The sequence below is a fragment of the Chiloscyllium punctatum genome, unplaced genomic scaffold, assembly GCF_047496795.1.
Source record: "Chiloscyllium punctatum isolate Juve2018m unplaced genomic scaffold, sChiPun1.3 scaffold_266, whole genome shotgun sequence".
NCBI classification, from domain to species: domain Eukaryota; kingdom Metazoa; phylum Chordata; class Chondrichthyes; order Orectolobiformes; family Hemiscylliidae; genus Chiloscyllium; species Chiloscyllium punctatum.
Window position 1 is genome coordinate 107,722 of NW_027310000.1, and position 27,714 is coordinate 135,435.

General features: G+C 45.3%; 1 long non-coding RNA gene across 3 annotated transcripts; it reads left to right on the forward strand.

The window, feature by feature from the left end:
* Positions 1-1,375: 1,375 nt before the first annotated feature.
* Positions 1,376-27,714, forward strand: LOC140472199 (uncharacterized). 3 transcript variants are annotated; one of them, XR_011957466.1, is made up of 4 exons: positions 1,376-1,468; positions 8,059-8,165; positions 13,665-13,790; positions 26,949-27,714. It is a non-coding gene; the product is annotated as an uncharacterized lncRNA (long non-coding RNA). The 3 variants fall into 3 exon arrangements; XR_011957465.1 differs by lacking the exon at positions 1,376-1,468 and adding an exon at positions 7,789-7,896; XR_011957467.1 differs by lacking the exons at positions 1,376-1,468; positions 13,665-13,790 and adding an exon at positions 7,789-7,896.

Sequence of the window (27,714 nt, forward strand, 5' to 3'; positions counted from 1 at the left end):
AAGATTAGATTTAAAACCCATAAGTGAGTATTAAATAATTGCTGATGTTAAGAAATATCCATCGAGTGCATTCCTGTCTTTAGTGAAATAATCTAAGATGGGACTGGGATATCACAGGTATTACAGAACAACAGCTGAGGGAGGGACAGGTCAGGCAGCTCAATGTTCCAGGGGACAGATGCTGCAGGAAGGACAGAAGGGGAGCTGAGAAAGGAGGAGAGCTGCTGGTTCTGATTGGGTGAAACATCACAGCAGGACTGAGAGAGGATATTCCTGCAGGATCGCCCAGTGAAGCTGTGTTCGTGGAATTAATTGCTGGAAAAGCGCAGCAGGTCAGGCAGCATCCAAGGAACAGGAGAATCGACGTTTCGGGCATAAGCCCTTCTTCAGGAATCCTGAACCTTGGATGCTGCCTGACCTGCTGCACTTTTCCAGCAACAAATTTGCAGCTCTGTTCTCCAGCATCTGCAGTCCTTACATTCTCTTCGTGGAATTAATCAATAACAATGGGTCTTCTCTTTCCTCTGATTGTTCTACAGACCCCAGGAGCCCCGCCCTCCTGCACCTTGACCTTCTTAAGATGGCGGCCCTCAGGCCCGTGCTCCCTCCTCCCTCAAACAAATGGCGGCCGTGATCATGGGCCTCTTCCCTGATCAGAGACCGCCACCTCCTGACCCGGACCTGAAGGGTCTTTTTCGGGGTTTTTAACCTTTACTTGGGACTTGTGAATTTTCTCCACTCCTTTCTCCCAGCGAGGCTCCCACACACCGGCTCTGAGCGCCGCTCTTTGAAGCCGATCGCAGCCGCTGCCGGAGAAAGCAGCTCCATGTTTCTCTGTCCTGGTCAATGTGACACTGCGCATGCTCCACATAGAAAGCAAACGACGCGTGCGTCTGAAGTTATCAATGAGTTTACAGAGAATATTCATACCTGCACAGAATCATGGGGGAAATACTAGTCATTAATAATTGCTCTGTCGAGTTATAGTCATGGCGCTATCTAGCATGTAAATAGACTGGTCGCCTCAATTTAACCATACCGGCCAGGTATGTAAATTAACAATTGTTCTGGGATTTGAAAAGAGGTTTCTTACTCGAAATGTGCAAATATGTAGCACTATTTGTTAAAATTTCACATAGATTTTTGAGAGAGGTTTAATGCTCCACTATGTTAATGAGAATTATCAATCCTGCAAAACAGTTTGCTTTCTGACCAATTTTCAAGCGTTTACTCTGCGAGAATGCTTTGGCCCCGATCCTCACTCACTTTTGGTTGGAGGACCGGCCGCTGCTCGGTCATCAGTTCCGCCCCTTCCTCCCAATTGCAGACTTGATTCAGGCGTGACTCAGCAGGCTCAGCACAAGAAACAATAAGGGACAAGGGAAGTTAGAGTCGATGTCTTGTGATGCAGTGAAAATATCCCGAATCTTGGATCGAGAGGCTTGAGTTCAATTCACAGCTAGTGCAGGTGTGTTTAATAACTACTTTGAACAGGTTCATTAGGAAAAACAAGGGAAGTCAGGAACAGAGGAAAAAAATATAGAAAATAAATACAATGTGGTGGGGCTCTCAATGCTCAGAAGATTTCAGTCTTTACCAAGTGTTTCAGGGCCCCATTGGGTCCCAATACATACTGTTGCACTCCTCCTTGTGCACAGTCAGATACCACGATTGTGGGGCAAAGTGTTGTGGTGGGATATGGAGGTGCTTTTGTAGAATTTCCTCAGTTTTGGAGGTGAAAATAGGTGAGAAGGTGTAGGGTTTTGTATGGAGTTACCTATTCCGCTCCTGTTGCAGCATCATATTATTGAACTGACTATACCTCGTACATTGTTGGCAGAGATCGCTGACATTTTGTAAGGCCACAGTACAAGATCCATCACTCTGTTTAAGACAGCAGAAATCTCTTGTAGCACGATAGTCATAGAACAATACAGGGCAGAACAGGCCCTTCGGTCCTTGATGTTGCGCCGACCTATGAATCATTCTCAGCTCGTCCCCCTACACTATCCCAAAATCACCCATGTGCTTAAGTAAAGGATTGTTTAAATTTCCCTCATGTGGCTGAGTTAGCCACATTAGCAGGTAGTGCATTCCATACCCTAACCACTCTCTGAGTAAAGACCCTGCCTCTGACGTGTTTAAATCTATCACCCCTCAATTTGTAGTTGTACATACATGCTAGCGTCATCATCCTAGGAAAAAGACTTTCACTGTATACCCTATCTAATCCTCTGATCATCTTGTATGTCTCTTTCAAATCCCCTCTTAGTCACTTCTTGCCAATGAGAACAGGTTCAAGTCGCTCAACCTTTCCTCATAAGACCTTCCATCCAGACCAGGCAACATCCTGGTAAATCTCCTCTGCACTTTTTCAAATGCTTTCACATCCTTCTCGTATTATGGGCACTAGAACTGCACACAATATTCCAAGTATGGCCGCACCAGCATTTTGTTTAGTTGCAGCATGATATTGCAGCTCCGGAACTCAATCCCTCTATGAATGAAACCTAACACACCGTATACTGCCTTAACAGTACTATCCACCTGGGTGGCAACTTTCAGGCATCTATGTTCATGGACTCCACCATCCCTCTGCATATCCACCCTACCAAGAATCTTTCCATTAACCCAGTACTCTGCCTTCCTGTTATTCTTCTCAACGGTATCACCTCACATTTAGCTGCATTTAACTCCATTTGTCACCTCTCAGCATAATTCTGCAGTTTATCCAAGTACCCCTGCAATCTGTAACATTCTTCCATACTGTCCACTCCACGGAATTTAGTGTCGTTTGCAAGTTTACTGATCCAGCCACCCATGCCTGCATCTACGTCATTTATAAAAATAACAAACAGCAGTGGTGCCAAAACAGATCCTTGTGACACACCACTACTAACCTGAGTCCAGGCTGAATATTTTCCATCAGCCACCACTCGCTGCCTTCTTTCAGAAAGCCAGTTTCGAATCCAAACTGCTAAATTACTCTCCATTTCATGTCTCTGCATTTTCTCCAACAGCCTACCATGTGGAACCCTATCAAAGGCTTTACTGAAGACCATGTATATCATGTCAACTGCCCTACCCTCATCTACATGCTTGGTCACCTTCTCAAAAAACTCAGAGGTTTGTGAGACATGACCTGCCCTTGACGAAACCATGTTGACTATCTGAAATCAAATTGTTGTTTGCTCGTTGATTATAAATCTTTTCTCTTATAATCCTTTCCAAAACCTTTCCTACAACAGAAGTAAGGCTCACTGGTCTATAATTACCTGGATCATCTCCATTGCCCTTGGAATCAAGGGAACAACATTTGCAATCCTTCAGTCCTCTAGTACCAAACCTGTAGAGAAAGACGACTCAAATATCAAAGCCAAAGTCTCTGTTATCTCCTCCCTCGCTTCCCAGAGAATCCTCAGATAAATCCCATCCAGCCCAGGGGACTTGTCTACTTTCTGGAATTGATAACACCTGATCGTAACTAACCTCGATCCTTTCTAGTCTAATATGTTGTACCTCTTCTCCTTTACAATATTCTCCTTTTCCTGAGTGAAAACTGATGAGAAATGTTCATTTAGCACCTCACCGGTCTCCACAGGGTCCACACTGAACTTCCCACTTCTGTCTTTGACTGGCCATATTCCTACCCTACGCTTTTGTTTCTCACATACCTATAGAAAGCTTTAGGGTTCTCCTTTATTCTATTCACTAAAGACTGCTTGTGTCCTCTCTTTGCTCTTAACTCTCTCTTTAAATCCTTCCTATCTGATATGTAACTCTCCATTGCCTCATCTGTTCCATCTTGCCTCATCATCACATAAGCCTCCTTCTTCTTCTGAACAAGAGATGCAATTTCCACAGTAAACCATAGTTCCCTTACCTTATCACTTCATTCCTGCCTGACAGGGACATACCTGTCAAGGACATGTAATATCTGTTCATTAAACCAGCTCCAGATTTCAATAGTCTGCATCCCCTGCATTTTGCGACCCCATTCTATGCATCCTAATTCTTGCTGAATCGCATTATATTTGCCCCGTCCCATCGATAAGGAGGAGGTTAATTAGATTGTTTCCGGAGTTGAGGGGTTTGGCTTAACAGTAGATTGGTAATATATTCATTGGAATTCAGAAGAATGGAAAAATATAAAATAATGAATGGAATGGATAAAATAGAAGTAGAGAGGATGTTGCCACTGGCAGGTGAAGCTGGCACAAGAGGGATCATCTCAAGATTAGAGGCAGCAAATTTAAGACTGAATTGAGAAGGAACTTCTTGACCTCTACAGAATTCATTGCCCAGGGAAGTAGTTGATGCTAGTTCAGTAAACATTTATAAAGCTAAGGTAGGTTTTTTAAAAAAGAAATAATTAATTAAGGGATACGGTGAGAATGTGAGTAAATGGTTCTGCATCCACGAAATGATCAGCCATGGCCACATTGAATGGCAGAGCAGGCTCAAAGGGCAGGACGGCCTTCTCCTGTTCCTAGTTTTTATGTTACGTTATGCATTCCTCTCTCACTCGACTTGGAAGTGCTGGTTCTGGATTAGTGGTGCTGGAAGAGCACAGTATTTCAGGCAGCATCTGAGGAGCAGTAAAATCGACGTTTCGGGCAAAAGCCCTCCATCAGGAATAAAGGCAGAGAGCCTGAAGTGTGGAGAGATGAGCGAGAAGAGGGTGGGGAGCAAGTAGCATAGAGTACAATAGGTGAGTGGGGAAGGGTATGAAGGTGATAGCTCAGGGAGGAGGGTGGAGTGGATAGGAGGAAAAGAAGATAGGCAGGTAGGACAAGTCAAGGGGACAGTGCTCAGCCGGAATTTTGGAACTAGGGTGAGGTGTGGGAAGGGGAAATGAGGAAACTGTTGAAGTCCACATTGTTGCCCTGGGGTTGAAATGTGGACTTCAACAGTTTCCTCATTTCCCCTTCCCACACCTCACCCTATTTACAAACTTCCAGCTCAGCAGTGTCCCCTTGACTTGTACTACTTGCCTATCTTCTTTTCCACCTATCCACTCCACCCTCCCCCCGACCCATCACCTTCATCCCCTGCCCCACTCAACTATTGTACTCTATGCTACTTTGTCCCCACCCCCACCCTCCTCGAGCTTATCTCTCCACGCTTCAGGTTCTCTGCCTTTATTCCTAATGAAGGGCTTTTGCCTGAAACGTCTATTTTACTGCTCCTCGGATGCTGCCTGAACTGCTGTGCTCTTACATCACCACTAATCCAGAATTTAGTTTCCAGCATCTGCAGTCATTGTTTTTACCTTAGAGGTGCTGGTGTTGGATTAGGATGGACAAAATTCAAATTCACAGAACACCATGTTATAGTCTAATGGGTTCATTTGAAAGTACGAGCTTTGCTGCTTCTTCATCAGGTGGTTGTGTGATTTTTAACTTTGTCCCTCACTCTTGTAACTGATAAACAGCAACAAAAGTCATGAAGCAGTGCGCATGCTCTAGCCAACAATCGGGCCCGGGTTGAGCAATTCATCAACTTCACCAACACATTTCACCCTGACCTTAAATTTACCTGGACCACCTCTGACACCTCCCTCCCCTTCCTGGACCTCTCCATCTCCATTAATGACTACCGACTTGACACTGACATTTTTTACAGACCCACCAACTCCCACAGCTACCTGGATTATACTTCTTCCCACCCTACCTCTTGCAAAAATGCCATCCCATATTCCTAATTCCTCCGCCTCCACCATATCTGATCCCAGGAGGACCGGTTCCACCACAGAACACACCAGATGGCCTCCTTCTTTAGAGACCGTAATTTCCCTTCCCACGTGATTAAAGATGCCCTCCAATGCATCTCATCCACATCCCGCACCTCCGCCCTCAGACCCCAGCCCTCCAACCATAACAATGACAGAATGCCCCTGGTGCTCACCTTCCATCCTACCAACCTTTGCATAAACCAAATCATCCACCGACATTTCCGCCACCTCCAAACACACCCCACCACCAGGGATATATTTCCCTCCCCACCTCTTTGGGCCTTCTGCAAAGACCGTTCCCTCCGTGACTACCTGGTCAGGTCCATGCCCCCCCCTACAACCCACCCTCCCATCCTGACACTTACCCCTGCCACCGCAGGAACTGTAAAACCTGCACCCACACCACCTCCCCTACTCTATCCAAGGCCCTAAAGGAGCCTTCCACATCCAAAGTTTTACTTGCACATCCACCAATATCATTTATTGTATCCGTTGCTCCCGATGTGGTCTCATCTACATTGGAGAGACTGGGCACCTCCTAGCAGAGCACTTCAGGGAATATCTCCGAGACACCCGCACCAATCAACCACACCGCGCCGTGGCCCAACTTTTCAACTCCCCCTACCACTCTGCTGAGGACATGGAGGTCCTGGGCCTCCTTCAACCCCGCTCCCTCACCATCAGACGCCTGGAGGAAGAACGCCTCATCTTCCGCCTCGGAACGCTTCAACCCCAGGGCATCAATGTGGACTTCAACAGTTTCCTCATTTCCCCTTCCCCCACCTCACCCTCGTTCCAAACTTCCAGCTCAGCAGTGTCCCCATGACTTGTCCTACCTGCCTATATCCTGTTCCACCTATCCACTCCACCCTCTCCTCCCTGACCGATCACCTTCATCCCCTCCTCTACTCACCCATTGTGCTCTATGCTACTTTCTCCCCACCCTCCTCTAGCTTATCTGTCCACGCTTCAGGCTCACTGCCTTTATTCGGGCTTTTGCCCGAAACGTCGATTTTGAAGCACTTTGCTTGCTGCCTGAACTGCTGTGCTCTTCCAGCACCACGAATCCAGAATCTGATTTCCAGCATCTGCAGTCATCGTTTATACCCCGGGTTAATGATGTCAGTGGTGGACCAATGGAAAGGCAGGGGTAGAGCTGGAGGACCTGGTGGGGCAGATGGTCCTCAGGTCAATCAGTGAATGAGGGGCGGGACTTGACTATACCACGTGATCATCCTCGCGGTCGGCGCGGATGTTGGGGATGGATGTGCAGAGAGCTGTCGGTAAGGAAAGAAATAAACAGCCGTTAGTGGGAGGAAAATGGTGTTGGTATGGTCTGAGAGGTTTTACAATCATTTGGTACACATCGGAAAATACAAATTTGAAACTTTCAGTCTCATGTTTGAAGTAAATGGGAAAATGCCTCGTTGAGTAATCGGCCCGAGTGAGCGCCGCCATCTTTATTCGGGGCAATGATTCACTGGACACGTGCGCGGCCGCCAGCTTTGTTGGGGGCAAAGATCAGAGGGATGTATGTACAGCCTTCCCTGGTAAAAAGAGTCATAGGGCAGGATTTACACACAGCACATTCAAACCCAGAGAAATGGACTTTTTTCTGGATTTGTTTCGTAATTCATTTAAATGATTTGGATATGAATAGAGGCCGTTTAGTTAGTAAGTTTGCAGGTGACACCAAAATTGGAGGTATTGTGGACAATGAAGAAGGTTATCTCAGAGTACAGTGGGTTATTGATCAGATGAGGAGTGGCAAAAAGGATTTAATGAAGGTAGATTAGATTAGGATATCTGGTTGGCATAGGTTGGACCGAAGAAGTCTGTTTCTGTGCTAGACATCTTTGACTGTGGAATCATAAAAGTGAACTCTGCCCTGGTTCATCTCTGGGTTCTCTGATGTCCACTTGTTCATTATCTAGCTTCCTCAATCTCTCATGGGTATATTTTTGCTCTGTATAGTATTTTACAATTACTTTCACAGCTGTTTTGAAAATGAATTGAAAAATGTAGAGTTGGAAAAACACAGCAGGCCAGGCAGCATCCGAGGAGCAGGAGTATCAATGTTTCGGGCATAAGCCCTTCTTCAGGAATGTAAATGAATTGTCCACTGCTGCCCGGCTCCTGACCGTATGATGTTCCATTATCAGGTTACTTTTTTCCACAATATCTTTGACAGTCAAGAATTCTTTTTTCCAATAAGCGAGTGCATTTTCCTTCAATTTCTGACAGTCAAATTCTGCACCATTTTCATTCCCTGTGATTCATATTGCACTCCCTGAAACATCAACTGTGTATTTCTCCTTCCACAGAAACCAGCGATCAATGCCAAAGCCTTGTTGCCTGTGGAGAGGGTGATGTTTGACTTCCTTGTACTGCTGCAGTTTGTATGGTGAAGGTGCTCCCACAACGTGGTTGGGTAAGAGACGTTACAGATTATTCACTCAGCGATATTGAAGAGTAGAAGATATCTGTACAAATCATCATGGTTTTAATTTCACAAAAATATTATTGAGAAGTTTTGACATAAGGTTACAAATGGAGAATATTGTGTCCAGTGACCAAAACCATTGCCAAATAAGCAGTTCTTCAAGAATGCCTTGAAGTAAGAAAGTAGATCTTAGAGAGTTAGAGTGGGGATTCCAGACCATGTTCCCTTGGAGTCTATAGAAATATTCACACAGGAGAACTCAAAAATAAACACATCATTGAGAGTCTGGACTAAAATGAGTTATTGAGATATGAAAAGGTGTGTGGTGCAGGGAGATAGGAATGATTACAGCCAGGAATTAATTCAAAGGAGCGAAAATAACTTGTTGTTGCTTATAAATGGGAGTCTTTTGATTTATCAGCAAGTCTTGGTACAAGTGAGCACTTCGGCAGTAGAGTTTTCAATATTCTTGAGATTATCGGGAGGGTGAATGTGATGCTGGCCAGGAGTGGGTTTAGATAATGAAATCTAGAGTCAACAAAAGGAATGAATGAGAGTTTCAGCAAATGAACTGAGACTGTGGTGAGGTCAGGTGATATGACTGAAGTCGAAATAGTGGTCTTGGAGGGGGGCTGACCTGTCATCCTCACCTCATTCAGCTGTTTGTCAGTTTGTGAATCAAGTCTGTAACAGCTCAGGAACTGAGTGGCCCTGGAAGAACCCAAACTGGGCATCGCTGAGCAGGTTATTGCTGAGCAGCTGCGTGACAGCACTGTTGATGACACCTTCCATCATTTCACTGCTGAGCGAGTGTGGACTGATGGAGGGCAATTGGCTGAGTTGGATCTGCCCTGTGTTTTTGTGTTGGAACATCCCAGAGCAATGTTCCACAAAGTCGGTAGGTGCCAGTACTGGAACAGTACTTGCCTTGGTGGGCAGCAGGTTCTGGAGCACAGCCAACAGTATTATTGCCAGAATATTGGCAGGGCCCATACCTTTACACTGCTTATCCATTTCTTGATCTGATTGGAAATGAGTTTTCAACCAAGTCGATTCATATCTGTGATGGCAGGGACCAATGGAGAAGGCTCATCCACTTGGCACTGCTGGCTGAAAATCGCTGCTAATGCTGTCCTCTTATCTGTTGCATGAATGTGTGAGACCCCTCCATCAGTAAGGGTGGATATATCTGTGATGGTTCCTCCAGTGAGTTGTTTAATTGTCCATCACTATTCTTGACTTGGTGTGGCAAAACTGCAGAACTCCAATCTAATCTGTTGGTTATGGGATCACTTAGTTCTATTTGGTGTTGCTTGTGCTGTTTGGCTTGCAGGTTTGGTAGTTGCACCAGGTTGGCACCTAATTTTTAGGTATGCCTTGTACTGTTCCTGACATGCCCTCCTGCATTCACCATTGAACGAGGGTTGATTCCCCTGGCTTGATGTAAATGGTTAAGTGGGGGATATCAGGCCATGAGATTTCAGATTGGGCTGGAGTACAGTTCTGCTGCTGTTGTTGGCCCACAGTGAGGCGGAGGTTGCAGGGTCAAGAGGGCTGATTGTGTGGTTGTATTTTCCAGTGCATTGGTAGATGTAATGTGGTCCATCCAGTTTCATTCCTTTGTTGAGACTGTGCAGTGATTAATACAATGAGTGACTTGATGGGCCACTGTCGGGTTTCTTTCCCTCAAGGACATTGTCGATAGCAGAAAAACATCCCCAATGGTTCCATGGCAAACAGTAGATTCTTCATTCCAGTTATTTTTTTCTTGAATTCAGAGCTACCCTCTACCGATTTGGGATTCAAACCTGAACTTCAGTTGCATTTTTAATATTCTTGATAAATGATAAATACGACAGGTTTGTTCACTTATTTTCATAATCACTATCACAGGTTTTGTTTATTGTTTTGGACATAAAAACACTGTCCATTATCCTGTCTCCTCCATCCTCCCCTCCAACAACAAGAGTGAGGAGCACATGGAGTTTCTCTGTCAATAACATTGAGACAATCCGATCAGCTGCCTCTGCTTCTTTCCTCCCTCTCCACTAGCCCACCGAGCCAAACTGCCTCACAAGAGTGCTCCTCATTTTAGTCCTAAACTTGCATTTCCTCGAGTCCCTTGTCAAGCCTTATTAGAGGTCCTCTTGACCATTTACCCTAGTGTAGCTAAATCATGGACATTCCAAATCTGTCTCATCCTCCTGCTTGTCACCGCCCTCCCTCCCTCCACCACGGTCACCCCCCCCCCCCCCCCAACTTGCAATTCACAGATATTGTTCCATGATCTGTCTGTCTGTTTTTTTCTGGTTATGTCCTTCTCTCCCATTCTGCTAAAACCTAATATTTGACCTCACCATCGTTGGAAAATCCTGCTCCGTCTCCACTCTCCGTTTCCTTTCTGAATTCCTTGTATTTGGTGTCCCTCCAGGGTCTATCCTTGGTTTGTCCTGTTTCTCACCTACATACTGCCCGGAGATAACATCGCCCAAAAGCACCGTGTTAGGTTTCACATGTACACTGACGATGCCCAGCTCTCCCTCCCCATCATCCCTCTCCATTACTCCACTATTACTCAGTTATCAAACTGCTTACCACGCTTCGATTAGCTGCAATTCACTCCAATGACACACTGTCATTGTTAAACCCATTGCCTTCAGTTGCTATTCCAAATTCATTTCCCTTACTGCTGTGTCCCTCCCTCTCACTGGGAAGTGTCTGAGGCAGAACTACATTCTTCACAATATTGCTCTCATATCTGACCCCAAGGTGATCTTCTGATCAGACATCTACACAATCACAAACACCAGGAATTCCAATCTCTAAAACGTTGCTTATCTCCTTCTCACTCCAGCTCCATTGCTACTGAAACCCTAACCTGTGTCGGTGTTGCCTTTAACTTGAGAAATCTGAAACAGAGCCCTTGATTCCGCGACTGATCCAGAATCTGGTTCAAGACTCACCGTAATGGGACACATCCTCTCCATATTTATCCTGTCAAACCTTGACAGAATCCTGTATGTTTCAAAGAGATCACCTCTCATTCTTCCAAAGTCCAGTGAGTAGATTCCCAACTTATTCACCCTTTGCTTACAGGATAATCCCTTCAAATCAGGGATCATCCCAATGGATCTTCTCTGAAATGCCTCCAATAAACTGCTCTATTTCATGAACTAAAGTGACCAAATCTGTTCACGTTACTCCAGATGTGGTCTCGCTCGCCATTTGTTTAGTTGCCCTAAGGTATATACTCCAAACTCTTATATTACAAACTCTTTGAAATAAGGGACAGTATTCCATTCCCTTTCCTGATTCCCTGTTGTAACTGTGTGCTCGCTTTCTGTTTCCTGCTCATTTTCCCCCAGTCCCTTTGTGATGCAGCTTTCTACAGTTTATCCCAAGTTATACTCTATTTGCCAACTTGTTGCCCAAGTTTCCTGTGAAGATCTCTCTGTAAACTGTTTATAATCCTTTTGGAACTTTCCTGTTACGCCTTTTCTAGGAGATTCCCCCCCTCATTATTCGAAACATGTACTGTGAGCACTGGGCAGTGGGAAGCATGCGCAGTTGCTATCTTTCAGGGATAATCTGTTTCATGACTGGGAGGATCTTGCTGCCCATTGGTCAGAATGGAGACAACTTGCCCATCAAGGTGCATGAGCCTTTCACACCCCATGTCTTATTGAGGAGGCTCAGCGGCAGAATGGAAGGAAAGAAAAGGAAGCAAATCCTGCTCTCCATATCTCACTGAATCTTGGGACATTCTGTCTCATGTTCAGTCACATGAAGTTCCAAGGTGGAAATTCATAGAAACCCACATAGATTTGCCCTTGAAGAGCCTGCTGACCTCCACCAGGGGTAATGTGTACAGTCATCCTGGGCCAGGAGGAAGGGATTGTATGAGTTTCAAACTTGAACTGACAGTGACGGATTTTATAAACTTGTATTACAGGCAGACATTCAGATGGTAATCTCAGTCACTGTAACGCCAAACTCTGACAGAATTACTCAATACATCAGGACCTGGATATTCGTATTGTGTGAGAGTATTGTGTTCCAGATCAATACCATTTGCTGAATAAAAGTTCTCCTTTGAATCAAACCATCCTTTCAATAGATCTTCCCAAATCTTCAACATGTGTCCTGGAATCCTTGTATAATGAGCTGAAGGGTCTAAGGTTTATTATAATAATGCGTAACTTTTGTAAACCACTTTGTCACAGCTCCCCAAATTTCTTTTGCTACAAGGAGAACACCTCAGTTTCCCCAAACTCCTGATTCCCCAATGTCTGTTTGCTCTCTATAAGGTACACATCAGGATTGTGTTGGAACATTCTCCACTTGCCTGCATCAGTGCACCCCCCCCCCCAACAATATTAAAGAAAGTGAACATCCTCCAGGATAATGTACTGTACCCGAGTGATTTCCCATCCACCACCTTCAGCATTCCCTCTCCCCACCCTAGAGGCACAGTGGCATCACTGTGTAAAAGATCAAGTCAGCATTGTCCTACCCGACCACAGGACTGCTCTCTCATTAGAGAGAGATGTCTGGTAGTGGTTAACCTGAATATTACCACAGCGCAGGCAAGGGGAGAGGTTGAAAAGGAGAGTCCATTAATTGCGGATGGTTATTCTTGATGTGTATTAGCAACAGACATGTCACGTGAACAATTAATGTTAAAAAAGGCCCACAAATTCTGCAACTAAAATCCCCCATTCCTTGAACCATCCTGGTAAATCTCCAGTGCCCCCTGTCAGGGACCCTGCCATCCTTCCCAATGGGCGATCTCTGGTTCGCACTAACCGTGCTGCTCTGAACCCTGTGGGTGATAGCATCGAGCAACAGTTGCATTTAACCTCACTGTCTGGAAGAGAGTGAGAGACAGAAATCCTGAAGGCATTTAAAATCTATTTAGGGACACACTTGCAAGGCCAAGGCTGACAGGTCTATGGGCTCTGTGCTTGAAAATGGGATTAAAATCGTTAGCTGGGAGATTTCTTTACAGCATAAATCCAATGGACCACAAAACCGTTTTCTGTCATGTAGACCACAAACGCGTAATATAGGAATATGACAAGCCACAATAGAAACCAGGTCAGAGAAGGTGATATTAGAATAGATGATACGTGATTAAATAATGTTTTTTGGAGGAAAATGTGACAGAGGTTAAGCGGGACATTGTGGATCTCTGGGTGCATGAATCTGAAATAAAAATGGGTTATCTTGAAGGCTGGAATTAAAGAAAGGCACATCACTGAGATTTGAGAGGGTGGACAAGATTAAAGATAGAAAGTGTGTTGAGACTGGAGGAGATTAGAGATTGGAGGATGTTGCAGAGATTGAGATGTCTTTGATGCAAAGATAGTGATAGTTCTGAGGCTAGAGAGGAATTATAGAAATAAGAATGAATTGTTAGCTTTCCCAACACTACCTCTTTACTGATAATGATTGTTTCTCTGTCCTCATCTGCCACATCCTCCATAGGCCTACGACAATGAGAGTACACAGACAGTATGTTCCTGTTAAGGCCAAGGCTGGGAGGCATCGAGAATGCTGCATGACCTGAGAAATTGAGGCTCTGGTCAAGAAAATGAAGGAAGGATATGTCAGGTACAGACCGCACTGTGTTTGTGTGAATCCCGAGAGGACTGTAAGGGCAGTAGGAGTATACTCGCGGGAAACCAGGAGGCGAAAAAGGGGACATGAGATCGCTTTGGGAAAAAGGTTTAAGGAGAATCCAAAGAGATTCTACAAATACACTAAAGACAAAAGAATAACTCGGCAGAGAATAGTGACCCTCAATGATCAACAAGACTGTCTATGGAACAGCAGGAGGTGGGAGAGATTCTGTAAGTATTTCATGTCAGTTTTTACTGAAAGGGGATGTGGAAGTTTGAGAAGTTGGAGAAATAAATATTGATAACTTGGCGAGTGTACATATTAAAAAGGAGGAGGTACTGGATGTCTTAAAATGCATAAAAGTGGATAAATCCCTGGAATTTAATCAGGTATATCCCAGAACTTTGTAGGTAATTAGAGAAGCTTTTACTGGGCCCCTCACTGTGATATTTGTATCATTGATCGCCACATGTGAGGTGCTGGAAGATTTGTCCCATTATTTGAGAAAGGTGGTAAGGAAAAGCCAGGGAACTATAGACCGGTGAGCCTGAAGTCAGTGGCAAAGAAGTTGTTGGAAGGGATTCTTAGGGACAGGATTTACATGTCATTGGAAAAGCAAGAAAATATTAGGGAGAGTCAGCATAGCTTTGTGCATTGAAATCAGTACCTTGGACTTGAGAAAGACACAAGGTTTCACATAACACACTGGTTAGCAGGTTCAATACCATAGAATTCTGTCAGAACTAGCTGTTTGGATACGGAATTGGCTGGAAGGTCAAACAGTCATAGATGGACAGCACAGAAACAGAGACCCGTCGGTCCAACCAGTACATGCTGATCAGATATCCCAATGTAATCTAGTCCTACCTGTCAGCACCCGGCCCATATCCTTCCTATTCATATACACATGAAGATGCCTTTTAAATGTTGCAATCGTAATGGCCTCCACCACTTCCTCTGACAGCTCATTCCATACACGTCCCACCCTCGGTGAAAACGTTGTCTCTCAAGTCTCTTTAAAGTCTTTCCCCTCATACCATAAACCTATGCCCTCTTGTGCTGGGAACAACCACACCAGGGAAAATACTTTGTCTATTTATCATATCAATCCATCTCAGGTTTTTATATACATTGATAAGATCACCTCTCAGCCTCCGACGCTGCAGGGAAAACAGCCCCAATCTATTCAACCTCTATTCAACCCCCCAGCCTAACTCAAATCCTCCAACCCTGGCAAAGGTCTTGTAAATCTTTTCTGAACCCTTTCAAGTTTCACAACATCCTTCCAATAGGAGGGAGACCAGATTTGTACACAACGTTCCAAAAGTGGCCTAACCAATGTCCTGTACAGCCACAACATGACCTCACAACTCCTGTACTCAATACTTTGTCCGATAAAGGAAAGCATACCAAATGCCGCCTTCACTATCCTATCTACCTGCACTCCAAGGACTCTTTGTTCAGTAACACTCACCAGGACCTTACCATTAAGTGTATAAGACCTGCTAAGATTTGAGTTTCCAAAATGCCAATCCTCAGCCCATTCACCCATCTGATCAAGATCCCATTGTACTCTGAGGTACTGTTTATCACTGTCCACTACACCTCCAGATTTGGTGTCATCTCACTAACTATACCTCCGATGTTCACATCCAAGTCATTGATATAAATGATGAAAGGTAGTGGATCCAGGAGTGATCCTTGTAACAGTCCACTAGTCACAGGCCTCCAGTCTGAAGAGCTAGTTCTGTATCCAAATGGCTAGTTCTCCCTGTATGCCATGAGCACTAACCTTGCTGAGAAGTCAGTGTCAGAGTGGAGGGTACTTTTTGGACTGGAAGCCTGTGATGACCAATATGCTGTCAGGCTCTGTACTGGGTCCACTGCTTTTTGCCATTTATATAAATGATTTCTATGTGAATATAGGAGCTATGGTTAGTAGATTTACAATAGACACCAAAATTGGAGGTGCAGTGGACAGCAAAGTTACCCGAGAGTACAATGAGACTCCAATCAAATGTGCTGAGGAGTGGCAAATGAAGTTTAATTCAGATAAATATGAGGTTCTGCATTTTGGAAAAGCAAATCAGGGCAGGATTTCTACACTTAATGGGAAGGTCCTGGTGATTGTTGCTGAACAAAGAGATCTTGGAGTGCAGGTTCATAGTTCCTTGAAAGTGGAATCATAGATAGGCAGGGTAGTGAAGAAAGTGTTTGGTGTACTTGCCTTTATTGGTCAGTGCATTGAGTACAGGAGTTGTGACGTCATTTTGCGGCTGTACAGGACATTCATTCAGCCACTTCTGGAATTCTGCTTTCAGTCCTTCTCTCCCTGCTATCGAAATGATATTGTTAAACTTGAAAGGATTCAGAAATAATGCAAAGATATTGCCAGGGTTGAGGGATTGAGCTATAGGGAGAGGCTGAATAGACTGAGGCTGTTTTCACTGGAGAATCGGATGCTGAGAGGTGACCGTAGAGTTTGATAAAATCGTGAGGGACATGGATAGGGTAAACAGCCAGGGTCTTATTCCTGTTTAGGTGAGTCCAAAACTAGAAAGCACAGGCATGAGGGAAAAGATTGAAAAGGGATATTAGGGGCAAAGTTTCAAGCTGAACATGGTACGTGTATGGAATGAGCTGCCAGAGAAAGTGTGGATGCTGGTACAGTTACAATATTTAAAAGGCATCTCATTGGATATGTGATTGGGAAAGGTTTCGAAGGATATGGGCCAACTGTGGGCATATGGGCCGAGATTAATTTAGGATATCTGGTCAGCATGGACAAGTTGGACTGAAGGGTCTGTTTCTGTGCTGTACATCTCTATGGCACTAATAAATTAAAATTAAGATAGGTTTCTCTTTTATGGAGAGTTAGCAGAAGGTCTGACAATTCTCCTTGGAGCTGAGAAGGTTAAGCAGTGATTTCGAGCAGGAGTTGATTTGTTTCCAGGGTATTTCATTTACAGAGAGACAGAGTGAGAAATCTTTAACGTCACAATTTTTAGTAACTATTTTCAGGTAACTGGCAAATTAATGCAAAGAAAAATGTGAAGATTACTTTACTCACTAAGTTCTGAGCATCTGGAACAGTTTGACCGACAGCTGGATGCAGATTCAGTAGTTATTGTCAAAACAAATGTGAAATTTAACATTTTTAAGGAAGGATTTGGAGGACTATGTCCAAATGAGAGGTGAGTTGGGACTGACTGGCACCATCTCCAGAGGGAGAGTGTACAGCCCCAATGGGCTGAAGAGCCCCCAGCCCCTGTGCTTTGTGATACTGACCAATTCACTGTGAATGATGAAGCTCATCACAGGGCAGAGCCGTAGAGATGTACAGCATGAAAATAAACCCATTTGCCAACACTTGGCACATATCACTCTGCACCCTTCATATTCATATACCCATCCAGATGCCAAATGGTATAATTGTACCAACTTCCTGACAGAAGATTCCATACACACACCAACCTCAGTTTGGAAAAAAAAATTGCCCCTCCAATCCATTTTAAATTCTTCCCCTCTCACCTTAAACCTATGCCCTCTCATTCTGGACTCCCCGACCCCAGGGAAATGACCTTGTCTATTTATCCTACCCAGGCCCCTCATGGTTTTATAAACCTCTATGAGGTCACCCCTCAGCCTCTGATACACCTGGGAGGATCCCACCACTCAGGTCACAATGGGGCCTGGCTGATTGACACAGCTTCCGACCAATAGGAGAGTTGGCGTGATCCTCCAGCCAATGGGAGTGAATGAGGGGTGGGTCCAGCTGGCCAACACATGACCATCAGCTTTGCAGGCGCAGTGTCACTGTGAGGGGGGACTGAATGTGAAGGAGTGGGAGAGACAGCAGATACTGGGAGAGAGATGGAGTTAGTGTGGACTGGGAAGGTTGATAAACACTGTTTCAGTCTGCTGGACCTGAACTAGATACTCCGGGTAAATGAGAACCAAAAGAACTGCGGATGCTGTAAATCACACACAACAACCAGAAGGTACTGGAAAAGCTCAGCAGATCTGGCAGCATCTGTGAAAAGAAATCAGTTCGCATTTTCGATCCAGTGACGCTTCCTCAGGAACTGATGTTACTGAGAAAAAAAAGTCTGTTTTTATGCAGAAGGCAGGGGTTGAGGAGTAAATGATAGGTGGGGATAGAGTCCAAAGAGAGAGATAAGAGCAGTTGGACAAAGGAGTGAATAACGATCGGATGGGGGGAGGGTGAATAGCTGTTAATGGGGACTGTTAGTGGCTAACCATAGGTAGTGTGTAATGGCAGGCTATGTAACAACAAGGCCTGGTATGTGGGGTAGGGGACAAAGACACTAGGACGTGGGAGGGTTCAGGACCTAAAATTATTGAATTTGATGTTGAAGCCAGAGGGTTGCAGAGTCCCCGAGTGGAAGATGAGGTGTTGTTCTTCCAGCTTGTGTTAAAGTGTGATGCTGGAAAAGCACAGCAGGTCAGGCAGCATCCAAGGAGCAGGAGAATTGACGTATTGGGAATGTCAGCACTTCATCAGAAATGTGGGTGCTGGAATATGGCTGAGAGATAAATAGGGAGGGGTGTTTGGGGTTGGGGGGAAGGGAGCTAGGGAGGCTATAGGTGGATGTAGATGGAGGGTCGTGGTGAGAGGGTGGAATGGACAATTGGGAAGGAAGATGGACAGGTGGGAATGTTCAAGAGGCCAATGCCGAATTGGAGGGTTGAATCTGAGATAAGTTGGGGAGTGGGAGATGAGGAAACCTTGATGCCGTGTGGAAGATGAGGTGTTCTTCCTCCAGGTGTCAGGTGGCTCGGATTTGGGATGGAGGGCTTGCATGTCCTTGTCAGCGTGGTGGCGGAGGGGCTGGGGGGTAGCCGAAGTGGTCGGCCACAGGGCGGTGGGGTTGGTTGGTGGATGTGTCCCAGAAATGTTCCATGAAATATTCCACAATTTGGCATCCCGAGAGCAAGGGACACACTAGGTGAGGTGTTTGGGTGGGCAGGGAGATCTCTGCTGGATGTGGGAGGATCCAGTGGTGGAGTTAAAGGGAAGGTTTGGGCAAAGATTTTCCACCTCTTGCAGTGGCAAGTGAAGGTGCTTAGAGGTGGAGGGTGGGTTGGTGGAGAGTGTGGATCTAAAGTGGAAGTCACAGAAGGTATGGTCTCTGTGGAATGCTGAAAGGGGTGGGGAGGGAAATATATCTCAGGGGGTTGGATCTGATGGTGGAAAGAGCAGAGGATGATGGGTTGTATATGGGTGGAAGGTGAGGATGGGGGGATTCCATCTTTGTTGCATTTGACGGGGTGGGGTTCAAGGGCAGTGGTGTGGGAAGTGGAGGAGATACACTGGAGGGCATTGTTGACCACATGGGAGGGGAAATTGCAGTCCTTGAAATAGGAAGTCATTTGGTATGTTCTGAAGTGTTCTTCCAGCTTGCATCAAGCTTCACTGGAGCACTGCAGTAAGCATGAGACAGAGATGTTGGACAGGGAACAGTCTTGTGTGTTAAACAGCAGGCAACTGGAAGCTCAGGGTCTTTTTTGCAGGCACAATGTAGATAATCAGCCACCATTTCCACCACCGCCACTGAGATGCTAGAAGGTTCCTGTCTCCTCCATTAACAGCTTTCCAACTTCCCACTCCTTTATCTTTCCAAATGTTCCTGTGTCTCTTTGGGCTCTGTCCCCACCTATTAGTTACTCTTTAATCCCTATCTCCTGTAGTCCAAAGATCTGTAGGTTCGGTGAATTGGCCCAGCTAAGGTTCCCGTAGGGTTCAGGGATGTGCATTAGTTCGGGGGAAATGGAGAGTAATAGAATAGGAGAATGGGTCTGGGTGGGATAAACTTCGGAGGGTGGGTGTGGAATTGTTGGGCCAAAGGGCCTGTTTCCTGAAGGGATTCTAATTTTCCCAGCTGTCATCTGTTCTGAGGAAGGGTCACTGGACCCGCGGTAACCCATGGTGTGTGTAGGAGGCGGAAAGGGGAAAGGGGAGAGTGGCAGCAGAAACCGGATGGAATGTATCAGTGTAGACTGGGAGGGTTTAGGTACACTCTGTGCAGGTCGTTAGTCTGAATTAGAAACTCTTGGTCCCATGTTTGGAGCAAAGGGGAAGATGGCTTGGGCCTCAGGCAGTGAGAGGTCCTGGGTTATGGTCGTCCTCTTTATCTTGGTCCAAGGTACAGCAAGGAACATGCACGTGTCCTCTTCCTGGGTGGGGGGGGGGGGGTGATTTGAAGAGGAGCATTTACACATCAAACACATACCAAGAGAAGTGTTTGTCTTCACTATTCATCATGCACTGACTGTGAGCTTTGTTTTGTGAAGTCATTTTATAGAATATTAATTGAGAATAATTGAGACAGGGATCTCAATAAACATGTTTCTACAGTTAGCGGAGTCCTCAGGATCTGAATATCATTGGTATTTAACTGTGGAATGAGAAAGGTTTGTCTGTTCTGTCTGTGGGAAAATATCTTCAATATTTTTGTCAAGCCAAAAGCAGAAAGATGTTCAAGTTCATGGTTGGATCACCCTTTGGGTATGTGTTCAATTCTTGGCCCTGCAGCTGTGGAAGGAGGTATTGGCCTGAGAGAGAGCACAGATTTATCCAAATTCCACCTCGCCTTTTTGCAGGAACTGTCAGATTTAGTCTCAATCATACACTTTAAAATGTTAATCTGTAAACTCCCTAATTCCAATTCTCCGCAAATTTCTTGTGGAGTCAAATTCCAGCACCATTTCAGGTGGAACGTTCCAGATTCTGACAACTGTCTGTTCATTCAGAAACTGCTAAAGTCCATTTTGACGCTGAATTGAAAGATGCAGTGCTGGTCTGACCTCCCATTGAGATGCATTGGAACAGTACAGGAGGGTGGGGCAGAGTAGGTATGAGCAGACAATGAAAATGACAGGGCTGCACTGTGAGAGCTGCTTGGCTCAATGAGAGTGTTTTGGAGTTGGGTGTAAATAGTGAGGTGAGACAGGGAGAAGGTGAAGCTGAAACTCCGTTTTACTTCAGGCCTTTCAGAAATTCACAGTCCCAATCGGAACAGCCAGTTTGTCAGTGATACCTGTGGAGTATTTAAGTTTTTAAAGTATGACATATCAGCTTAAGTAAAGATTTTTTTTGTTATTATAATGGACATGTATGAAGTGAAGGAAGGTTACTCACTTATTTAAATTCTCTTAATGGGAGTAACTAGATGAATGTAGAGAGACGTTGTGACAGGAGCCCTCAGACCCGTGGTGTGCTCCTCTTGCACAATGTGGGAAATAAGGGCCACTTCCAGTGTCCCTGACGGCTATTTGTGCAGGAAGGGTTCCCATTTGCAGCTACTGGGAAACTGCCTTTCAGAGCTGGAGCTGAGAGTGGACTCACTGTGGAGCATCTGCAATACTGAGAATGTTATGGACAGCACATTTAGTGAGTTAGTCACCCTGCAGGTGAGGGTTACACAGGCAGAAAGGGAATGGGTGAACATCAGATCTAGTAAAAGGCTCAGGAAGGGATGGAGGAGTCCCCTGTTGTTATCCCCTTCTCATACAGATACTGTATATCACTTGGGATTCTGTCAGGGCAGGAATGGGTGGGGTGGCTTCTCGGGAAATCAGCATCAGCCAGGTTAATGACACCACAGAGAGCTCTGCTGATCAGAACAAGAGGCCTGAGAGTGGCAGGGCTATAGTGACAGGGGATTCAATAATCAGGGGTACAGCCAGGCACTTCTGTGCCCCCAGACATGAATCCAGGATGGGATGTAATCTCCCTGGTGCCAAGATCCATGATATCATGGAGTGGCTGCAGGACATTCTGGAGCTGGATGGTAAACAGGCCATGGTCGTGCAATACACAGATACCAACGACATCGCTAAACAGAGGGATGAGGGCCTGAAAGCTCGACATAGGAGAGCAGAGATACATTAAAATGTAGCTCCTGAAATGTAATAATGTCAGACTTACTCCCAGTGCCATGCGCTAATGAGAGCAGGAATGAGAAGGTAGATCAGCTGGATGTGTGGCTGGGGAAATGGTGTACCACAGAAGGGTTTTGATTCTTCAGGCACTGGGACTGTTTCTGGGTGGGACCTGTACCAGCCTGACCGGTTACCCCTGGGCAGAGATGAGACAAATCTGGTGGGGGCTTTTGCCAGTTCTATTGGTGAGTTTGTAACTAGTCTGGCAGGGGGATGGGAACTAAAGTGTAGGCTTATATGGGTCAGATTCAGGACAGGGAATGGGAGGTAGAACATTAGTGATGTAGTTAGCGGCTCAGAAAGCCAAAGGAAAGGAGGATTAAACGAAGATTGAGTCCCTGTTCAGCAATCAGTCCTGACATCCCAGGAAGGTGAGTCAACAAAATCTGGAGCTGTGTACATGTCTATGACTCTGTGCTTCAGCAAAATGGTGGAAATCGGCAAAAAAAAAACAGTGCTGGAGATCCTCAGCAAGTCTGTCCGCATCTGAAATGGTGACAGATGCAGGAAACATTGCAGCCTTGAAGAAGTGTTTAGATGATCACACCAAGCACTACAATATCGATTACACGCTGAGTGCCAGAACGTTGGACTAGAATAAATAGGTGCTTGATGACCAGCATGAATACGATGGGGCTGGAAAGTTGACGTTTCGGGTTAGGGCTATTTATCGAGACTGACAAAGGGTCCCGACCCAAAACATCAACCTTCCTGCTCCTCTGATGCTGCCTGACCTGCTGCACCTCCCCAGGTCCACATTGTACAGACTCTGACTTCCAGCATCTGCAGTCCTTAACTATCTTCCCATCCCAGGACTCATCTGGTGATCCTCCTTTACACTCTCTCAATAACCAGGAGAGCCGTCCTTGGAAAAGGGGAACAAAGGTATACACAGTACTCCAGGTGTGGTCTCACCAAGGCCCTTCCAGAAAGGGATCCCTGCCCCCATCTTATCCATAATGGTCATCAAGCACACATGCCTGGTGTGATCATCTCAACACTTCTTCAAGGCTGCAATGTTTCCTGCATCTCTCACCATTTCAGATGCTGCCAGACCTGCTGAGGATCTCCAGCACTTTCTGTTTTCTCTGTTATAGAGTATTGAAAGGGGGGATTTGCAGTTGAGAAATTCAAATTGAACTTCATGTTCAGTTTTGATAGTTACTTGATCCGTGCCGATCTGAATATCATTGACCTTTTCATCTGGATGGAAAGGTGTGTATTCTGCCCGTGGGTGAATATTTCAAATGTCAGTGTGACTGGAAAAAGTACTGAGACAGCGAAGTCCATGTTCGTGTGGGGACTGTGAAGAGAGATTTCATTGGTTTTTGAAAGTCTAAACAATCATGGCACATTTCCCTGGAACAGGTAAGCCACAGATTGGTTTTGTATGAGGACAATTAACCATGAAACCAGAAAGACAAAAGGATTCCTGCATCATGGAAAAAGCTATGAAAATGGGATTGTTGTAATGGAGTGAATTATCAATCATTGATTGTAATCCATTGGCGTTGTCACATCGGTTCCAGTGCCGTAGGGAAACACAGGAAATGTGATGAGTGCAGTGTAGGTTTCAGTTATTCAACTGGAAAGATGAAGAAGATATTTGCAAGGATGATGCCAGGTCTCAGGGGTCTGAGTTACAGGGAGAGGTTGGACAAGTGAGGACTTTTTTATTTAGAGCAGAGGAAACTGCGGGGGAATATTTTATAGAAGTGTCTAAGACCATGAGAGGCGTGGGTAAGGTGAATGCACTCGGTCTTTTTCGCAGGGTCTCGAGGATTGGAGGGCATCAGGTTAAAGTTAGAGGGGAAAGGATACATGGGAAACTGAGGGGCAAGTGTTCTACACAAAGGTGGTATGTATATGGAATGAGCTGCCAGTGGAAGTGGTTGAGGTGGGTATATTAACAACGTGTAAAAGACATTTGGACAAATACATGGATAGGAAAGTTTCAGAATGCTTTTGCCCGAAACGTCGATTTTGCTGCTCGTTGAATGCTGCCTGAACTGCTGTGCTCTTCCAGGACCACTAATCCAGTATTTGCTTTCCAGCATCTGCAATCATTGTTTTTACCAAGTTTCAGAAGCAGATGGGCTAAGTGCAGGGAAATGGGGTTAGTGTGGATGGACATTCTGATTGGTATGGGCCAGTTTGGGCCAAAGGGCCTGTCTCTGCTGTAGGATTCTATGACTCTAAGTGCATTTGCTCTTTCTCCCCCTAACTCTGTTGGTATCCTGGGATGTATTCCATCAGGGCAATGAGACTTGTCTACCTTTAGCTCCATTAGCTTGCCCAGCTCTAACTCTTTCGTGATAATGGTTGTTTCTTGGTCCTCACCTTCCTCAGTCTCCTTATCAATTACTGGCATGTTCTTCGTATCCTCCACTGTGAAGTCTGACTGCTGTGTGCTCATATTCCTGAACCCTGCTGGATAGGAATAACTGGGCACAGAACTCTGAGAGATCTTCTTTGAGTCTTTATTGATGAGACACGGCAGCTCTCTGGATAGTGTACATACAAAATGCCTTCAGGCAGCATCAGGTAACTCCCCGCCTGTCCGATGTATGGCTCCCCTTCTTATACCTTTTGTGGTTTGTGACTTTGAATACAGACTGTCTCTCAATATTATCTCCATGGCAACGGCAGTTCAAAAGTCTAGTTCAGTTCATCACTTTGTGGTTAAACCACACACACCCCCTTTCTTCCCCCCCCCCTCCCCCGCAAACCCCCGTGGCTCCCTCAAGTATCTGACAGGCGCTTCAGTTTCAGTGGGGTCTCTATCAGGATTCTGATGTGGAGGAGCTGGGGGTGGACAGAGTTAAAAACCATACATCACCAGGTTATAGTCCGACAGGTTTATTTGGAAGTACAAGCTTTTGGGGTGTGCTGTGATTTTTAACTTGATCAGGATTATCTCTCTGGTAACAGTTACGTGCTTCAACAATTATAGAGGCCATATGTTCCCCACACAATAGGTTCCCCTCGAGCAGGGTAAACTGCTATTCTGTCCCTGGGGAGAGCTACTCATCACTTTTTTTATCCCCAATTCCATCATGCTTTCTGTTGATCTTTGAAGTTTTTCCAATCTCCGAATTTATCCTTGGTCTTTGCCAATTTGTATGCCTTCTACTTCAATTTCATAGACTCCATTATTGCCTTAGACATGGCAGATTACTCCTTTTCCAACAGTCCTTCCTTTTCACTGATATATACTTTTGCTGAGAAATTTGAAAAATTACTTTGATATTCCTCCACTGTCTGAGAACTGTCCCACAGTAAAGTCTTTGTTTCCATTCTACATTCGCCAACTCCTACCTCCTCCTATTGTAGTCTCTTTTGTTTAAGCACAGGATCTTGGGATTGGATTTAATCTTCCCGCTTTCCATCTGTGTTCTAAATTCAACCAGTCTTATCACAAGTCTTTTATCAGATTACGAGGGGAGGCGATGTTTCCTGGGTGTTTTGGTTTCATTGTCAGTGACCTTGGCTTTGTAATAAAGTACAGGATAGATATTCACACAGAGTACTCTGGACGGTGTGAATGTACTACACAGTCTAAAACCATAAATCACTGTCTCCCCTCAATTTAAAATTGCAAAATCATTATCTCCTACACACTTCCTCACTACCTAAGTTTGGAGCGCTAACCCACCTGACTATCCTGCTGTTTCTGAAAATCTCCTTTGGTGAAGGTGGTGAGTTTTGGATTCACCTTTCCAGTTATTACTGTAAGAAGATAAGCACTGGGCACAGGGAAGGCAATGAAGCCCTTTGAATCATCTCTACCATTTAATACGGTGATGATTGAGCTCACCTCGGTCACAGCTGAATTTTCCTGCCTGCTCTCTCTCACTCTTCAACTCATTGCAAATTCAACATCTGTATCTCTTCATTAAATTGGCTCATTGTCTTGGCATCCACCGCATTTTGAATAGGGAATTCCACAGATTCACAACACATTGAGATAGGTACATTCTTCTTCAGGAGAATAGAATAGAATCCCTATAGTGCAGAAACAGGGTATTCATCCATCGATTCCACACTAACCCTATGATGAGCATCCCACTCAGACCCACCCATTCCCTGTAATCCTGCATTTCCCGTGGCTAATTGCCTAACCAGTACATGCATGGACCCTGTGAGCAGTTTGGCATGACCAATCCACCTAACCTGCACGTCTTTGGACTGTGGGAGGAAACTGGAGCACCGAACAAAACCATACAGACGTGGGGAGAATGTGTAAACTCCACACAGTTGCCTAACGCTGGAATCAAACCCGGGTCGCTGACGCTATGAGGCAGCAGTGTTAGCCACTGAGCCACCTCTGCTTAAAATCTGCTGCCCATTATTAACCTCCCCACCCCGCAATTGGCTGAATGTATATTCCTTACGTCAGAAGTCCGGGTGTCTAAGCGGATGTCTCGGTAAATCCCAGTGGCAGCCCACATGGCCTGTGTGTCTGAATGGATATCCTATAGACAACACCCTCCAGCCCACACTTTCTCTCACTTTCCAGGGACAGGTCTCCAGAGGCTTCATGGGGACTACAAATCCCACAAGCCCTGAGGCAGGGACCACACGTGTGTGAGGAAACCCACCACTGTACATGTACAGAATGTGGGCGGGTTTTGGAGCAAGTTCTTTTGGGTAACTCGCGGAAGCATTTCACACTGTCATTGGCAGGAGAAGGGATGCATCTACCTATAGTATTGATCAGTTTTGGGGGGATCAAAGTGTCACTACGCCTAGATGGGACCAAGTTCCATTCGCAACTTGTCATAACACTGGGAATTGACCAATGGGAAACAAGGAAGAATCTGACCCATTCTCCCAGTCTGAAGGTTCCTCTTCTGTCCAGGATCTGCCACCTCCCTTTCTGTTTCCTTTTGTTTCAGTCTGCTGTTTCAATATTGACTTGCAGCAACTGAAGGGAAAAGAAGTGAACCCAGAAAGGGTGCAGAGTCTAACCAGGGACGAAAAGTGGTGGCATGGATCTGTTTATCAGTAACACCATGAGAATGTAGAGGGTGTACATTAGGGGGTAGCAGAGTCAGAATGATGGGAGAGAGTAAGAGGGCTGGAGGGTTACAGCTTTGGGAGAAGAAAGGGGAGAAAGATATTCCAGAGAAACTAGAATTGTCTTTTCTGAATTTCTAATCTGTACATATTCCTTTTATCCAGGGTGCTAGATGGTGAAGATTTGCAGACTGAAATCTCAAAATCACGTGCAGATCGTGATTAAGTTACACAACATTTGATGAACCAAAGATGGAGAATCACTGGGCCAAAATCCTGCAACACTCTCTCTCCCAGCGTTGTCGGTCTCTCTGCGCCAAATGGACTGTGAATGGTACAAGACAGCAGCTCACTACCATCTTCTGAAGGGTAACTAGAGATGGGGAATAAATGCTGGCTGAGCCAGTGATGCCCATATCCTGGAAACCGTTTCTATCACTAGTTCCTGAAACCCAGTTGATGTTACTGCAGGATGATGAGGGATGCTGAGTGTATCCTCCAGGAGGCAGCACCATCACATTACCCCTGCCTACATCCACACAGCAACGCCACTGGAACAAAAGGAAGTGAAGCCAAATGAGGACTTAGACTAGTTCTTCAAGGTAAAGTCATGAAAAGGGATTGGAACAGAGCAGGAACAGGAGACTGAGCTGGATGATCAGCTGTTTCCCATTGAATGGTGGAGCAGGATTGAAACGCTGAATGGCCTCCTGCTGCTATCTCCCAGGTATGTATATAGTCATGGAGCCCGGGTAGGAAGAAGGGGGCAGGGATTCTCCAGGAGATTGCACTTCCACAACAGTTTTCAGTGAGCGATGGTTTGATGGATTTTATTTAACATTTATCTTTAACACAAGGTTTGTAAATGTTGGTTTTAAAATGTTGTAAGAGCTTTTTGCACCGCAAGTAAAATTAAAGAAAATAAATTGAA